At 43.9% G+C, this 10000-nt stretch overlaps 1 protein-coding gene across 2 annotated transcripts in view; it reads right to left on the reverse strand.

Annotated features, from left to right (window-relative positions):
- The window catches only part of sox5 (SRY-box transcription factor 5), a 236557-nt gene that overhangs the window by 183330 nt on the left and 43227 nt on the right, over positions 1-10000 (reverse strand). Inside the window, exon 2 of one of the 2 annotated variants that reach the window (XM_076051749.1) lies at positions 2443-2506. The gene's annotated coding sequence lies outside the window, so the exon portion shown is untranslated. Of the gene's footprint in view, positions 1-2438; positions 2507-10000 lie in introns of both variants that reach the window. The other variant, XM_076051748.1, reaches the window with a different exon arrangement.

A 10000-nucleotide genomic window follows, 5' to 3' on the forward strand; every position in this document is an offset into this window, starting at 1 on the left:
AGAGTAGAAGCAAATTAAACAAAAAAGAAATCCTGAACAAACTGCAGATCCGTATTTCATTTCTAAAAGTAATGATGCTGTTTTAAAGCACCATATGTCGTCTTTGTCTCAGATGTCCCCCGTTGTCCCCTGTTGTCCCCCTGCAGCTTCCTCTTCCCAAACAAACAATCCCGCTGTCGCTGCCGTCCATATGCCGTCCCCCTGACCGTTTACCTCTTCAACCCTCTCCACTCTCTGTTTCCCCCTCCGGTTCAACTCTCGCTGCTTGGAGGAAAAGAAAAAAAAAGACACGCAGAGCAGAAGAGTTGGCGCGGCTCTTTCGCTGAAAGAATAGAAAACGATTTGCGCAAAGGTCGACGTTGACGTTCCTAGGACTCTGCTTAACGAAGCTAAAACAAACACGGCGTATTGGAAAGCAAACTTGCGGTGTTACGTGCAAACCAAGATCTCAGAACCAAGAACTCAGATGTAAAGAGCCACAGGAAGACGGCTGTCCCTGTCTCATGGGGCCTGGAAGTGTCTGGAAGTCACCGGCCAAGGGACGGGTCTCGTCCCTGGAGACGGAACTGGCTCGTCGCTGCCGCTGCCCGGGTGTGTGGTTGAGCGGCTCGGGGCTCAACTCTGACCCCCCTGGTGTCAGAACTCTTATAGGCAGGTTTTCCAAACCATGACACCAGGGAGGGAAAAAGCTCAGGGAAGTTGAGCAAAAGTCATCCTCATAGAGCAAAACTTGTCAAAGTCTATATCAGGCAGTGGGCCGCAAGCCTTGTGTAACATAAAAATATTGAGTACAGCAACCGCAGCTGAAATCCCATTTATGCCTGTGCATAATGATAAGAACAAGGTCACTCCCCAAACCTTGAGGACCTTGGCCAAGTTTGAGACAGCCGAGATGGCTAATTTAATATTCTTAATAGTTTGGCTTTGCCGGCTTCCCGTCTCCTCTGCAAAAAAACGAAAAGAAAATGCAGAATTGCCACACAAGTCTCGACGGCTAGGAAGTTTGTTCGTCGGCGGGAAGATGATATCGTTCATGCTGCCGGATGACTGTTGCAAGACTGGACGTGGGTTTCCTTGAGCGTGTTTAAGTGCACTTTGTGTGATTTGATCGGAGGGAAAAGAGATGCATCTTTTTCGTGGCGTGCGGTTATATTATTTTGAATTCCGCTTTTATTCGTAAGTTGTCAGTTTTGTAATACTAACGGCTGCGGACACGTGTGCTGTGGCAACCCTCTGTTTTCTGTGGAAGTAAGTAATTTATGTCATATTTAATTTTGGAAAACAAAAATGTAAAACCCAGGGCTTTTTCATGCATTAGTGGCCTTTCCCTCGCGGTCTGAACGGTCTGAACCTTCTCCCCTCCGCTGCCTCCGTGTCAGATGTAGAGATGCGATGCTCGCCGGTCGGCCGCCCGCTGGCCCCGCAAATGCCAGCTGAGATTGCCGATTGGCCGGGTGGTGACTGTGTCGTCATGGAAACTGACTTGAGCAACTCCGCCCCCCCTCCGCGTGTGACCTCACGAAGGCCACAAAACAAGAGTTGGGTTGTGGAAAAGGCGGAGGAAAGGTGGTTGTTTGCAGCTCGTGTCGGCGTGTACCTTCCAGACACGGCTCCAGTCCCCAGTCCAGCGTCTTCGACGCACTCAAGGGGACGACAGTTCGACGTCGACTGAATTCAAATTCCACTTCTTTATGGCCAAGCAACCAGCGATGGTCTTGCTCATTTATTGCCTGTTTGAGTGAATTTTTTCCTCGCGTGCGTCAGAAACCACAAAGTTGTACCACTGCAGTATGGGTGCTGCAGTGTGTCCCGGCCGTCTTTGGGTGAGGGGGCGGGGTTACAGCCTGGACGAGTCCAGCTCATCTTGGGGCCAACACAGAATCACCCACACTCAACACACACCAGTCTGGATCTGGGCTCTGGGAGATAACTGGTCAATAACTGGTCACATGGTCTCTGCTGTGAAACCCCAGAGTGGTCACGTGGATTGGAAAAATTGTTGGGGAGCAGTGATGGGAAGTAACGTAGAACAAATACTTTGCTACTGTTCTTAAGTAGATGTTTCAATTACCTGTACTTCACTGGAGTCTTTTTTTGAATGACTTTATTCTTTTTACGACCTACGCTTGCACACAAAAATCTGTACTTTCTATGCCTCACAGTGGAAAAACCTGCTTGTTAATTTTCTCATTACAAGCACTTAAAAGATACATACTATTTTAAAGATAACTCATTTATCTATTATTCTATTTTTTTTTTTTACTTGAGTAAAAAAATATATTATTTGTTTTTTACACAAGTATCCATACCTTTACTTTAAGTACAGATTGTGAATACTTTTTCCACCTCTGCTGGGACGCAAAAAATGGTTGGAATTGCAATATGTGGTGAATTGTCCTTTAAGAACATTCTAAGTCTGAGTAAAAGCGGCGGCTGACCTACTCAAGTCCTTGGAGAGGTGGCGCTGCAGCTGAGTTCCTGGTCCCCATCAGCGAGACGTCCAGTCCTGGTTAAGAGAAGAAAGGGAAAGTTTAGCCGGATTTCACAGAAGAAGGGACCAGCGAAGAGCGCAAGCCTTTTAACAGATGCCCAAGGACGATGAACAGAGCGAGAAAAATCGATGACAAGATGACAGAGTTGAGATCCACAATGTCCTCAGGCTGAAAAAAAAGAAAAGAGGACTAAAGAGGGGGAGGACTGGAGAAGAAAAGATGTCAGGGCCTCAAAGCCATCGATAAGCCATCAATAATCCATTGCGCTTCTTCCAACAATTGGATCCTCTTGTTCCGTTTTGTTTCATTGTTTTGTCTTTCCTTGAGTTCAGATTGAGGTAAGACTGAGTCACGTCCCTCTCCAACCTCCATCCGGGGCTAATTACAACTGCTCTAACTGCCCCTTCTCTGACTTGTTTGCAGTGGGCAGAGTTTTTCTCTCGTCACAATGCTAATTATTCTGGGCGCGTCCGCCGTGCGTTCGCCTCTAGTGGCTGTCTTCCTGCCAGATCGTGGTTTCTTGGTTTTCCAGCTGGATCCTGGTTCAATTGGAGCAAGAAAGTGAAAAGCTTATCACTTCCTCATTCTGGCATCAACTTCAATATTGATCCATATTTACTTTGTTAAACAAATCTGAGAATGCGGCTCACTTGAGGACCTTAAGCTTATAAGCTTATCGAGTATTTTAAAAACAAAATCTATTTAAAAAAAAAAATTGAAGTGGGCATTAATTCCTGCAGAGTGGGCCTAGTCTCAGTTACAGCAGCCTGACAGCGATTGCATAATGTTTTTATTCTGTTTTTTGTTGCTTTTTCTCCTCTGCATCCATCAGTCACCCTCTTCTCCCTGTCACTTCTCGACGCGGCGAAACCGAAAATGTTTCCACGTATCAGATCTGGGACTCGTCAGTTCCTCGCCGCCGCTTTGCACCATCTGCCGCTTTCGCTGCGCCGCCAGACCCGCCGGTGGCTGTAGTTCCCGCTCTGCTTTACCGTGGCTGAAAGAAACTGCACTTTCATCCAGTCAGACGCTGTTGTGACTGACTGTTACTGTAGCCTGTTAAGAGTTGACATAATTCATCATCTTTTATTCTTTTTTATTTTTTCAAAGAAATGGATTTACAGAAATCCACTTCCCCACTTCCTTGCCAATTAAAGTTTGGTAAGAAATATGATTTTGCCCTGTTAGAAATGCCTCAAATTAAATCTGAGATGCGTTGTCGTCTTACTTCCCCTCCCCAAATATATTCGGTCTAAGGTGGACATTCCAAATTCATAACCAGAAGACATTAAAGACATTGAAACTGATCACTTTCAAAATGCACTTTTGCCAAGACACCGATCTTTGTGCTGAGCAGGGCTGCTGTGGCTCAATGCTAAAGGAATTACAGTGTTTCCTCAAATAAGGCTTGAGAAGCAGCTGTGTCCAGGGAAATCCATACTGGTTTCCTCCCCAAGGAGACAAATGAAGAAGGAAAACCAGCTCCTTGATGCTGAAGAAAGTGGGAGGAGCTAGGCAATAAATGCAGACTGCATTAATTATCATTGACAACATTTTTCTTTTTCTTTTGTTTTTTGTTTTGCTTTTTTTTGGGGGGGGGGAGTTTAAGGCGCTTTAGCTCAAAGCCCATGCGTGACTGGAAGCAGCACACAAACCCCCCACCCCCCGCTCCTCCTCCCCACGCGCTCTCAGCACCGCGTCCAGCACGGACACATGGACGCAGCTAATGAAGCCGAGGACAAAGAGGGAGTGCCGCCTCTGTGAAAATCAAACCGCGGGTAAACATCCAGATCAGTGGATCTCCTCTTGGCAGGCTCCCCCCCCGGCCGCCTCTTTGCCACGTCCAGCAGCCGAACTACCACCCCTCCGCCCCTCGTTCCAACTCCACACCTCCCTTTTTAAAACATCAGCCATTAGACAAGCGCAGGCGCGCACATGCACGTGCACAACAAACCCCATCCCATTTATTACTCTTTAAAAAGGTCACCGTTTTCACTGGCCGGACGCCCGGCAGTATTGATAATTTTATGCATAAACAAATGGCAAATTTGCAGGGCGCATAAATATGTATTAGCAATTAATAAGGGCCGTGCACGTGTGTGTGTGTGTGTGTGTGGGTGGGTGTGTGTGTGTTGTGTGTGTGTGTGTGTGTGTGTGAGGGGGTGCCAGGTGCGTGCCGAGTGGGGCCGGCTGGCTGCTGGTGGAGCCTCTAAGCCTGGGACTGGTGGCTTTGTGATGCTAGCTGGTCTCCCTCCTCATTCGCCACAATGGCCACTTAGCCGCAAAAAAAAAATGGTACAAAAGCACCAGGACAAACGCGGGCGGCTGCATGGTTCGGAGCACCTCTGAATGTAGGTTGGGAGTTTTGAAAGATCGGTGGAAAAGGCAAAAAACGGTGAAATGTTATTTTCAAGTTTTGTTGGGGGTTCACAGTTACAAAAAAAACAAAAAACTGGTGTGTGTGTGTGTGTGTGTGTGAGTGTGTGTGTGTGTGTGAAAATGGCTTTGACGAAGCAAGCTGACGTGTGGGGTTGGTGAGCGGTGGGGGGCTCGGGGATCGTTCTGTGTTGCAATGTGAGGCCGACCGGACTCTGAATTTACTGGTGATTAATGATGCTTTTGGCACTTGGCCAACAGTGTGAGAAGTAATGCCAGCATTGAGATTCTAGTAGTCTCATATCACGCACAACTGTTCACTGTACCGATTTGTTTTACATTCATCAATGTTTCTCTCAGCGACAATATTCGAGAACTACCCAGAAATGTAAGGAGTTTGTCCTTAATTTGTTTGTTGTCACGTTTTGAGCCCTGAAAGTCATCACTGATTCCTGAATCTGCCAAGTTTTTTTAATGAACGAATCTTTAGGTAAAGCTGCTTTTCTGTATTTTTTTTTTTTTTTTTTTTTTTTTGAGAATGGAATACTTATGCCACCTGATAGTTTTTATTGATTTTGAAATAAAACAGTGAATATGGGGCAAAACATTTCCTCTAATAATCATCTCTAACTACATCTAATTGTCTTGAGTGTTAATTTTGAGATATCCAGCAGCCTTTTTAATACCTATTGCTTCATCACATGTTGGAAATTGTGCTCTGGTACACACTTAGGAATCCAGGTATCTCACCCTGCAAATCATTTCAGACTATTTAGCCATCAACAGGTGAAAGTTGCATGGCAGATAATGCACTGTGGTTATTGGGGCTGAGCCCGATGGGAGGCGTGCTTTGAGCCACATCTTGCACATGGGGGAAAGACCCATTGTTTTTATTGTTATTATTATTATCATCATCATCATCATCATTGTCATTATTATTATTATTATTATTATTATTATTATTATTATTATTATTATTATTATTATTATTTTATTATTCACGTGTCTTTCAATTCAATTTTGACCCCTTTAATCTTTTCCAGTTCTAACGGAATTCAGCAGCAGGTCAGGACCGGTGAAAAAAGAATTCTGATGCAAAGATTAAAGCTCTATTTGCCCCAGAGCGCCACTTACAGGCAAAAACCCATTACCTAAACTAGAATAATTCTCTTGGCCAGTACGAATGTTATAGAGACATGGGACCAAAACCCACACTGGCATGTGATCCTCACCTACATTTCAACCTCTCAGGCCTAGTGTGTATCTTCGAAAGAAAAGGCACAATTTGAGCTTGTTTGCAGGTATGTGTAAAATGATGCAAAAAAGTCAACAATTTTTCAACATGTTCTCTTCGAAGCAGCAAATGTTGGGGAATGAAAATTTAGTATAACATAGTAAAGTAAATTTTTTGTGAATAACTCCATACTGGGTACACGCACTGTGTGACACCGTCCTTAAACGTCTTTCCAACTCATTTTGACCCACTTTACATACTCTTAAATTAGCAAAAAATTGGCATGCAGGTCAGGACCAGTAAAAATGTTATAAAATGCAAAAAAAGAAAATTCTAGGAGCTCCAAAAAGCCACGTACAGGCAAAAAACACTGTCTCATACTAGAATGGCCTTAGTGACCAGTACAAAGGTCATAGAGACATGGAACAAAGATCCGCACTTCCTCTCTTCAAGACCTATATTCATACGCTCTGACCTTTGGTCCACGACAAACCAGAAGGGAGCTATTTCCATTTATTTTTCAAAATAGATGAACAAATTTGATGAACAAAAGTCTCCTTTGGGTCATTTCATGCAAACAAGGTCCGGACAGCAAAATACGAGCCAGCCAAATACAGACCCACTCGGAAGCCATTTACTGAACTTTATTCAAAGGAAAAAGGCTGTGTGTGTGTGTTTGCAGATTTAGTGCAAAATAAACACTGAAATATCACATTGGCCTAAGTCTTCAGACCCTATGCTCAGTATGGAGTAGAAGCACCTTTTTGAGCCAATATAGCCATGAGTCTTCTTTGGAATCATCCAACAAGTTTTTCACACCTGGATTTGGCGATCTTTTGCCATTCCTCCTTGCAGATCCTCTCCCATTCTGTCAGGTTGGATGGTGAATGTTGGCGGACAGCCATCTTCAGGTCTCTCCAGAGACTTCAGATTTAAATCAGGACTCTGGCTCGGCCATTCAAGAGCATTCACAGAGTTGTTCTGAAACCACTCCTTCGTTATTTTAGCTGTGGGCTTGGGATCATTGTCTTGTTGGAAGGCGAACCGATGGCCCAGGTCATGAACACTCTGGAAAAAGTTTTTATTTTTCTCCAATATATCATTGTACTTGGCTGCATTCATCTTACCTTCAATTGCAAGCAGTTGTCCTGTCCCTGCAGCTGAAAAACACCCCCACAGCACGATGCTGCCACCACCACGCTTCACTGTAGGGATGGTATTAGGCAGGTGATGAACAGCGCCATGTGTTCTCCACAAATACCAAAAAGTTTTGGTCTCATCAGACCAGAGAATTTTATTTCTCAGAGTCTGGGAGTCCTTCAGGTGTTTTTTGGCCAACTCGATGCTGGCTTTGGGTTAGGGTTAGGAGGAGGAGAGGCTTCCGGCAGGCCACTCTGCCACAAAGCCTCAACTGGTGGAGGGCTGCAGTTGTCCCATCTTCCCGCTGCATCTCTGGAGCTCAGCCACAGTGATCTTTGGGTTCTTCTTCTCCCCCGGATGCTCAGTTTGGCCAGACGGCCAGTTCGAGGAAGTGTCCTGGTCATCCCAAACTTCTTCCAATTAAGGATTATGGAGGCCACTGTGCTCTCAGGAACCTGAAGTGCAACAGATTTATTTTATTTATTTTTTATTTTTTCTTGTAGCCTTGGCCAGATCTGTGCCTTGCCACAGTTCTGTCTCTCAGCTCTTCAGTCAGTTCCTTCCACCTCATGATTCACTTTTGCTCTGACTTTACACAATGAGCTGCAAACACACGTGTGTGTTTTTCCCAATCAAGTCCAATCAATATAAATAAGCACAGCTGGACTCCAATGAAGGTGTAGGCCCATCTACAAAGATGATCCGGGGGCCCGGTTGGTTCTCCCTGATTGTATAAAGTGCTTTGAGATGCCTTTGGTTGTGATTTAGCGCTGTACAAATAAAGTTTTATTATTATTATTATTATCATCCGAAGAATTGGACAGCACCTGGGTTAAATATGCAAGTGTCACAGCAAAGGGTCTGAATTCTTATGGCCATGTGATATCTCAGAGTTTATTTTGAAATAAATCTGCAAGAAATTCTGTCTGTGTTTTTCTGATAATATTGGGTGTTGTGTGTACATGAACGAGGAAATTGAAATCAAATTTAAAAAATTGACTAAATGAAAATACAAATAAATGATTTTAGCAAATGGCTGCACCATGACAAAGACTGAAAAATGTAAGGCCATCTGAATACTATTCCGAACCCACTGTGTTTACATATATAAATATATATATATATAAATATATATATATATATATATATATATATATATATATATATATATATATATATATATACATATATATATATATATATATACATATATATATATATATATATATATATATATATATATATATACACACACATATATATATATATACATATATATATATATATATATATATATATATATATATATATATATGTACATATATATACACATTGTGCATGAGTTGTATGTGTTTGCATGTGTGTTATGTTGTCCGTCTGGCGTTGTGAGAGCCGCCTGGCTCCCCTGTAGAGCACCATCACTGTGCTTGGCTAATCACAATCACACAACCTCGGCCCAACTCAAACAGCCCACTGAGAGGCAGGAAGAGAGGGGAAAAGAGCGGCAAGCATCTGTGTGTGTGTGTGCGTGTGTGTGTGTGTGTGTGTGTGCGTGTGTGTGTGTGTGTGTGTGTGTTTGTGTGTGTGTGCATGTCTCCCGTGTGCACTTGCACTACAAAAGGCAGTCCCATCTGTTCCATTGTCACAGGGTCTTTAATACGGATCAGATAAACATGACATTTGGGATGAGTAGTCAAGCTCAAGTTATAAACCCTGACATTGTGTGCTCGCATGTGTACATGCACACGTGTGTGTGTGTGTGTGTGTGTGTGTGTGTGTGTGTGTGTGTGTGTGTGTGTGTGTGTGTCTGTGTCATGCACATGAGTTTTTGTCCTCCGTAACAACCAAAATGCGTATTCACCCGCGCCCACCTGGCAGTCTCACTTTGTCACGACGACTTCCACCCTCTATCCATGTGTTTTTGTCCTTTTGTTTTGTTTTTTTCTCCCCTTATTTTCCACTCAGGCGCCTTACTGCACGCTCCCTGAGAGACCTTCTCCCGTTCTCAGAGTTCGCCGGGTCGCGCTGACACCCTTGATCTGAAGCAGTTGCCGGAGGATTAGCGGGCCCATTGGCCTAATCAGGGGAGGTAATCAGACTACTCCCCCTGTCATGACAACAATCAGCTGGGAGAGACACACATCTGCCTATTGAGCTGCTCGCTAATACCATAATAGTGATGAAACATCTGGTCATTTGGGGCTCAATGCAATCAAGATGAGGGATTGGGACAGTTGCAGATGGCGGACCTATAGTAATTATTTGTTGAAGGCAGACAGGGGAACACACGCAGCATAAACAGGCCTTGGAACCTGCAGTGATCTTCCAGAGGCTTCTGTGGTTTGGTTTTGGTTTGTTTTTTTCAAGTTGAAGTTGTCTTTCGAATGCAAGTGGTCTTTCAATGTATCTGCATTAAGTTGAAAGAATTGCTCGCCTTGGTATCTCGTAGCATTTCATATATTTTTTCTTGCGGCGATACGAGCTTGAAGGCTTTCTAATCTTTAAACAAAGCAGACGCTGCTATTCAGGATAGGTACTTCGCAAAAGCCATGAGAAGGTTTCTTTCACCTGTAAATCAACATAATCAGATACAGGCTTCATTGGTCAACGATGCAGTTGAGTCCCCAATTCTGAGTTTGCTGAAGTCACCCAGGCCTGGTCTTACAGAGCAAATGAGACTGCTCTCTGCAATAAAAAAAAAAAAAAAGCCTTCTCTGAACTTTTAATTTAGATGTATGGGAAATGAGACTCTAAAGAA

This window comes from Nelusetta ayraudi, unplaced genomic scaffold (genome assembly GCF_046127955.1).
Source record: "Nelusetta ayraudi isolate G7.1 ecotype Tasmania unplaced genomic scaffold, CSIRO-AGI_Nayr_v1 ptg000135l, whole genome shotgun sequence".
Taxonomy (NCBI): domain Eukaryota; kingdom Metazoa; phylum Chordata; class Actinopteri; order Tetraodontiformes; family Monacanthidae; genus Nelusetta; species Nelusetta ayraudi.